The sequence below is a fragment of the Enhydra lutris genome, unplaced genomic scaffold, assembly GCF_002288905.1.
Source record: "Enhydra lutris kenyoni isolate GAN:26980312 unplaced genomic scaffold, ASM228890v2 scaffoldscaffold11, whole genome shotgun sequence".
In the NCBI taxonomy this organism is placed as follows: domain Eukaryota; kingdom Metazoa; phylum Chordata; class Mammalia; order Carnivora; family Mustelidae; genus Enhydra; species Enhydra lutris.
The window spans coordinates 39,202,902-39,211,018 of NW_019154095.1; the positions used below are offsets into that span (position 1 = coordinate 39,202,902).

The 8,117-nt window shown below is 37.6% G+C and overlaps 1 protein-coding gene across 5 annotated transcripts in view; it reads right to left on the bottom strand.

Moving 5' to 3' along the window:
• The window catches only part of LOC111144407 (solute carrier family 20 member 2), a 103,298-nt gene that overhangs the window by 94,622 nt on the left and 559 nt on the right, over positions 1 to 8,117 (bottom strand). For 3 of the 5 annotated variants that reach the window (XM_022498678.1, XM_022498679.1, XM_022498675.1), the window contains exons 1-2: positions 3,928 to 4,914; positions 2,671 to 2,772 (exon numbers count right to left, since the gene is read on the bottom strand). The exons of 1 other annotated variant lie outside the window; for it this stretch is intronic. The gene's annotated coding sequence lies outside the window, so the exon portion shown is untranslated. Of the gene's footprint in view, positions 1 to 2,670; positions 2,773 to 3,927; positions 4,915 to 8,117 lie in introns of those variants that run through there. One more of the 5 variants, XM_022498676.1, reaches the window with a different exon arrangement.

The window sequence follows — 8,117 nt, forward strand, 5'->3', positions numbered from 1 at the left end:
TTATAACATGACTACAGAGTCCAGAGGAGCAAAACCATACAATTTATGTGCTTTCCCACATGAGAAACTAACAGAGTCAGATGTTAATGGCATTTTTGAGAACGTTACAGTGTAATTATAAAATGACACAGGTTAATATTTAAGGCGACATCAAATCTCTCAAAATAAAATGAATGTTTACAAGATTAAGTTTCTGTTCTGTTAAACATTAAATAAAGGTGTTGGAACTTAAACGGAAATGTAAAAATACAGATGACCTAGAACTAAAACTAGTTAACAGAATTAATGGTATTTTTCCTTCAGTTAGGGGACCTTTTACCTAAAAAATGTTAAAGCATGTGGTTTGTTTTCAGTTTTCTTTCCAGTTCTAGAAATTGACTATGAATCCTTTTCTAGTATTTACCTTTCTCTTCCCACCTTCCACCCACTCCTATCCCCAAACCTGGTTTGGATGTCTTTTTTAATCTTTCCAAAACAAGGGAGTGAATTCAAATGTCACGAACTCTTGGATAAAGAGTTAAAATGATAGCATCATAGGACTATCCTGACTTTCTTTAAAGTAGTATTAGTCTTCTAGAATACTAATCTAATTCTTAGAAGCAGAAAACACAGGAAGCTCAATGTTCCAAGAAAAGTTAATAATAATTGATTCATCCTGGCTACCCAGGAAATACACAGCAAGGATCTGTGTTCTATGCAAATACTGACAACAAATCCATCTAGTAATACCTACCACCCGGGGACAAGAAAAACAGAAATAGAGCTCACAAGGCAAATGCACAATGACCATAAAGTACAGAAAGAAAACATCAGCAATTAAGAGGTGAGAAGGGATCAGAGCTGGATGAAACACAATAGATCAGGAAGCTTATACTGACAGAGGTAGATGGGGCAGTGGAAAAGACAAGATCACCACTGATGGGAGATGAGAGTGGGATGCAAGTGGACAGGAAGTGAGGTGGACACAGGTGAGGGGTAAAACAGGAAGGAGCTAGAGATGACAGAAGCTGAACTGCAAGAAATAACAACAAAAGACTTGGAGGCAACAGAGTAGGAAGGAGGCCCACCCAAGGAAATAGACAGTAAGAACAGAAATCACTTTCAAAGGGAGGCTGAATCATGGAAAAAGCAGCAAGTAGGCAAAACACAGATAGTAAGCAAGGAATTCTGGACAGATGGGGGAAAAAAAGGTAAAAGCGACACGAGGTGATAAATAGATAAGCCAGAAAGGAGAAAAATGGGTGAAGCAAATAGGCCTACCAGGGAAGGAAATATTTATTAAAAAATGGTTTCTGGAATTTCAGCTTACTAAATTTTAAAAGCTGCTCTTTTGCCTACATTCCTCTCTGCTGCGTAAAACCTGATTCATAAAAATAGAGGTTTCCTCAATTTAAAAAGAAGAAAACTATGGATCAGGTCAACTGACTCAGCTGCAAAAGTAAGAAGGGTTGAAAACAATAAAATTTACTATTAATGATCTTAGTTGTAAGCCACAAACCAATTTTTATACTGAAAATGTGAATATACACATTAATGACTTTAATGACCAAATGCTTCATTTGTTAAGTACAAAAGCTTTTCTCTCCTGCTTCATTTGCTAGTTACAAAAGTGCTCTCTCCCCTCTTCCTTTCCTCTCTCTCTGCACTTAACCAGCATTTGGAGAAATCCCTGCTTCTTACTGCTTCCCCCAAAAAGGAAAGTGCAGAGTAAGAAGGTAGTATTTACATCAATATTGCTAAGAAGAAGTTTGATGGAGGTTTAAAACGAGTTTAAAAGAGTAATGGTTAAAAGATGTTGTAAATTTTCTATAAGTTTTTACAATCCATGTTTTTCTGGTCTCCTAGATAACTAAAAACACAACACAGACATCATCCTTCATTTCCACCTAAAAAGAGTAGAGGAAAACCAAACATTGAACAAGAATATAAAAATAGTTACGAGGAGCAAATCTGAAAAACGAATGGAAATTATTCTATTCTTAATCTTAGAAAATAACCTTGGGCAGGAGAGAACAATAATAGAGATCTATTTATGAAGATGTAATTCTTATTTTTAAACTGAAAAAATATGGTCATTAGATCTTCAGGCTAAAAAAATTGTGCAAGAAAAAGCAGGCACACAGAGAGGCTGAGAGTAGATTAAAGATGAATCTAAAGCTGCAAGACTGTGAACAAACAGCAGCGCATTATGAAGAAGCAATTCATCAACATCCTGCCCCTGTAGTAATTACCGAGCTGAAGCTGGTTTCTGCAGCCCTTCCCATTTCTCCTACTATAGCCACTAGTTCTCCATCCACATGAAATAAAACTCTGTTCATGAGGGGACTACCAGCTATTGCAGTAGAGGAAAGTAACTCAAATATTATACACAAAAGCAGATGGGTTAACAGAGGTGCTGTAAGAAACATGTAAAGATATGTGCTAGAGTCTTTCACTCATATTTTCAGAACTATCTTCTTTCAACTCCTCAAAACTTCTAAATGATATTGGTGTGCTTCTTGAAATCTGCCTTTTCTTCTTCTTTTTTTTTTTTTTAAACCACTCTTCCATGAATATCTTAATGAGTCACTTGGCCAAGTAGTCCATTCACAGGCATCACGAACATTATTATCGACTTCTGGAAATGGATGCTGCTCCACAGGCTTTAGGAGACTTCTTGAAGGAACAAACCTGGTTCTTTGGTCTATGTTGAGGACATGCTCAAAACAGGATTCTCTCTCATACTCAAAGATGACATGGAAGCCAAGCTGAGCTTTTTCCAAAGTAAGATACCTTTAAAAAAAAATTTTACAAAAGTTAAAAATCAACTAAATTTTAAAAACACGAAACCCTAATAAAGCAGCACAAATTCCCACACAGTACTACATTTTAGCTAAGATTGAAAAATAAGTAATTTAAATAAAAAAATTTTAACCTTTCACTTCAGCTTTAAATACACTATATTTTCAAGAAACTTTAACAAAGCATCATAAAATACACAATAAAAATACTGCAAATAATGGACAGTTCCTGAAATTAATACAAAAACATCTGTTAAAATTGTAAAGAAATTCTGGTGATTGAAGTTTTAATCTTTACCATGGCCAGGACAGAAATCAGGCTTTGAGAAAACACAAATTTTGCTGCATTCATGTATTACTCGAAATTGTGTGAACAAGCACAGTTTATATTAAGCTGTAAAATGAGCTACTGAATTGACTTGGAAAATTTCTTCCAGCCATAAAATTTTGAAATTACATGTTATCTGGTGACACAATCTTGGTACCACTAAACCAGCTCTAGGCAAGTCATCTGATTTTGCCTCAATTTTCTTATCTATAAAATACAAGGCTGGTACTTACAGAGGGAGGCGGGCACTAGGATCACTTAAGGATCCTTTAAAATACAGATACCCAGGCCCAGCTCTACAGAATCGAATCTTTAGGGTAAGGCTAAGAGATCTGTTACTTTCATCATAAACCCTGGGTCATTCTGACGGACACTCCTACTTAAAGAACCACCGCACTAGATCAGCACTGGATCACATTCAGGATCCTGCTCTGAAAACCCTAAAATTCATCCAATGGGGCAGTAGAGATTTTATCAAATTATCCCATACTGATAGAACAAAAATAAATGAAACAGTGCTTCATTTTCTCTTTCCCTAAAACCCCCCATTTAGAGAAAAACCTGAAATTAAGATTAAAGCTAACACGCCAGTCGGAAAAACACTTCAACATAGATTATTTTAACTCGAATTATTTCCTAGGATGTTTAAATAGAATACAAGGGTGCGACAATATCCATTGTTATAAGCTGCTTCCTTGACAGGCCATCCCCAAATATGTGCTGATATTAAAGTGACAACTCAAATTATAAAGCTATCCCCAAGACAAACAACGTGACCGCCTGCCCAGCAGAAAGGATCTAAAACAAAGAATACTATACCTGCAGAGCGTGTGTCCTCCCTGGCTGCTAACCAGGATTGGGGCCCATCCTTCATTCAAGGGCACTTCCTCCTCTGATTCCTGGACAGTGGGGGTGCTGACGTATGTACTCCCCTATCTCTGGAGTCGTTTAGATTCAGTGACTCTGCTGATGCCCAACACCCCCAAAATAATACTGTCAGCTCCTGACAAAAGGGACACAAAAGTGGGTTTTCAGAGAATCCCATTTCTCTTCATCTTGCTTCATCTTGCAGACCCACATCCAATTCCACACAGCTTCAGAATCACTTCACTCCAGGTCTGTCATCCAATCAACAGCACAATTTTACAGTTTTTTTCCACCAAAGAAATATTTCTTGGTTTGAAGAGGCCTCCTGGCCCCAACAGTGCTCTCTACTGCCCAAGACAAGCTGAAAAAGTGGATCGAGATTCCACGTAAGGACAAAGCAAATGGATAGAAGCACATAGGAAACTTTCAGTAACACTCACTTCCTGGTAAATTACTACCGCTAGGGATGAATCTATTAAGTGTTTAAAAAGAAAAGCAGTAAGACATCAAGTATCATTCAATATTATATCTCACGTAAGTTTTCCTGCTGAATCACTGTCCTAGAATTCAGTACCTACAAAGAGTTATAATCCTCGTTTAGCTCTGAGATTCAAAATTCAGTTTCTCTCCCCTTGCCTTTAGTCATTTCAAAACACTGCCCCGTAACCATTTGTCAGACGCTTGTATTTGGAAAATCCACAGCATTGTTTCTGCAGTGCAGTCACTGCAATCTTTTATGCTATTTTGAAATCTGAAAGAGGCTTTTACAGTTGAAAAAGTAGTGTCAACTTTTAGATCTCTCTTCTTTGGTAAAGTAAATTTCCCACAGAAACGACACTGACTGGGGGGGGGGCCAGACCACCTGGGTTCATAGCCAGTCTCCCTATTTACTATTTGCATTGTGATCTTGGGCAAGTAACTTAATTACCTCCTGAGCCTCAGTTTCCTCATTTTAAAAAGGGGATTCTAACTGTACCTATTACTTCAAAATTTCATTATGAGATTCATATAAATTAACAGGCAAAGCCTCCAGGAACAGTATCTGGCACGTTTTAAGCACTACCTAAATGTTAACTCTTATTATTACGTTGTTTCATTTAACTACAAATTCTCATACTGTTGTACACAATGTTTGCCTACTAAAATATTACCTACTTGAAGACTTGAACCACATTTTTAGTATCTCTGACGTTTCCCCTATGGTATCTAACATTCACTCAGAAAGCAAATATTAAGGGGCGTCTGGGTGGCTCAGTGGATTAAAGCCTCTGCCTTCCACTCAAGTCATGATCCTAGGGTCCTGGGATCAAGCCCTGCATTGCACTCTTTGCTCAGTGGGGAGCCTGCTTCCTCCTCTCTCTCTGCCTGTCTCTCTGCCTACTTGTGATCTCTGTCAAATAAATAAAATCTTTAAAAAAAAATAATAAAAAAGAAAGCAAATATAAACCTACTCTGTAGATATTATTATACTATATAAGCAAGGAAACATAGTACCTTATCAATAGTACCTTATCAATATATATTCTCTGCCCTCGAGTAGCCTCTAGTTTAGATGGGGAAAACAAAACACGGAAATGCTCATATAACAGTATAAAGCCATAAAGGATTAAATGCCAAAGTATGTGGCATAAACATCGAACATCAAAGGTCTTTTTGTGGGCTGAAGATTCTGTGAAGGAGGTAAATTGGAGTGGCCAGGCCACTAAAGTGGGATCTTCAGTAGTGCAAAGAAAAGAGGATTCCGATGTGTTTTTGTTCATTCTACAAACAGTCACCGAGTGAGTACCTTCTATACTTCAGGCTCTGTTCTCGGCTCTGGAGATATGGCAATGAGTGACAGAAAAGATCCCTGTACTCTGGAGCTTCAAAGGGCACTCCACATGAGAGCCAAGTTTTGAAGGAATGAGAAGAGCTTATCTCCCAAAAGGATGAAACAACATTGCTTAAATGCCTTACAAACAGGAGCCAATGCTGGCATCATGGTCGCTCTGACTTTCCAACAACGACAAACATACAGAAATGGCTGCCATGAAAAATTCAGTTAACTTTCATGTACTGTATTCTAAATGTTCCGTTGTTCGTAAAACACATCAAAGGGATAGTCTCCATATTTCTGGATACATGTAACATACAAGAGATTTTAAACACATAGAGTTAATACTATTGGATTGATTTTCGTAACAGAGGCCACTGGAGGCCCAGTTCCTAAATTCTGCCCAAATGAAAAACCTATTAATGCTTTGCTGTATACCCCTGAGCTTTGTCTCTACCCCCAATCCACCCACTTTTTCCTTTCTTCACTTGACCTACTAGCGGCTGCCCACAAATATCAAGTATCTACTAGGAAAGTGCTTGAAGATGCATGTGGTGACAAGATGACAAGAATCTGTCAGTCACGATGGGTGGAAGTATTAACTCCAAAAGAAAATACGTGCATTTTTTTCTTCTTCTATCGTTCCACCGAAGACAACTCTCTACTTATCCCTCCCCAAAAGAAGGCCTTGGAGGTAAACGAACCCTTTTATAAATACTGACCGGCAAAGCATTCCCAATCTCTTCTTCTCCAATGACTGGGCCACTAGAATCTGGAGACAGGTTAAGTCCAATGTGCACTCATCACAAATAAGATGCATTTTTCCAAAACATCTCCCTTGTCCTCTCCAGTCCTTCTCATCTACTTCCACTCTCACAAGATGCAAACTGTTAGACCTCACCATCACTCTCATCATTGTTATGCCTATACAAATCATTATATCTTTGGAAACACAGTCAAAATAAACTTCTTGATTAAGGATGTCAAAACTACTCAATTAAATCCAGTCAAAATGTTCACCTCTTAATGCACAATGTACTGGACTCCAAACTGCTTATGATATTAAAGGCAAAATGAAAAATTAGGTAGAGACCCCACAATGCAGATAATCTAACATTCTTAACATTTGTATACCCACGAATGTTAGATTCATCAACAAAGTAATAACCAATCCACTGATTTTTATTTCCTTGGTTTGGTATTGGAAAATTACTCTTCTTGTTTCATCATCATTTGTCGATCCCTAATTAGGAATGCCACTTAGAAAAAATATGGTAGGAGGGAGACTTTCAGAAGGCCATTAGGGCTTCCCCAACATTTACCTTCTACCAATGTCCAAGAATAGCCTGTTTCACTGGGTGATGATGGTGTGTTATGGGAACTTGGATAAATGAGACACGGTGCTTTCCAATACCCAAGTAAAGAGAATAATTGCAGTTCTATGCAATTTTAAAGACATCTTCCAACTTGAAAAACATATTAATTTACTCTATGAGTCATTTTATATTGCCAACACCCTTTATCGCAACAGCAGAAACAGAAGTAATTAATAATACACACACTCCACATTTAGACCTATTCAAATCAGACCCATGTATTCAAAAATTTTTGAGCAACCTATGCTTACACAAAAGTTATCCCAGAAGATTAAATGAGATAAAGCATGTACCATTTGGCACAGGCCCCGCAAACAGGCAGTACTCAACATTACCCGTTATTATTGTTCCTAATTTTCCAAATTCAGAGTCAAACTAAATGGTTATAAGGCATATATATGGCAATGTATGTATAATACATAAAAACTAAAATGTATTAATACTATAAATAAAGCTAGTACCTTACTGTACCAAGCAATGCTCTCTAGACAAAGGTGAGCTTAATTTTAACAGAATGAGCCACAAGAAAAGGCAGAGAAAACTTGCTAAGGGATTTGGGCTAAATGTTAGCTCTTACCTCTGCTTATTAATTAAGACTACAACTTGTACAAGGTCTAGGATGAATTATAATTAGCAGTCAGCTGACCCTAGAGAACTACCTCAAGCACGTGGACAATGACCATTTATGCCCAAGGCTGCTACCAACCACTGAAATCTGATGACTTCCACACTGATGCTGAAAACCTGCATAAATTCATTACCTGTCTTATGCTAGAAAACCTATTTCTCAAATCCCTATACACACTTTTTTTTTTTTAAAGACACAAAAATCACTTCAACGGACAATACCGCAGCATCCTGGGCACATCCAGTTTTTAAAACACAACAGTCTCAGCCACGCAACATTTATTATGACAGAGGAAGTGGGAAGACAGTGTGGAGAGCATATGCTT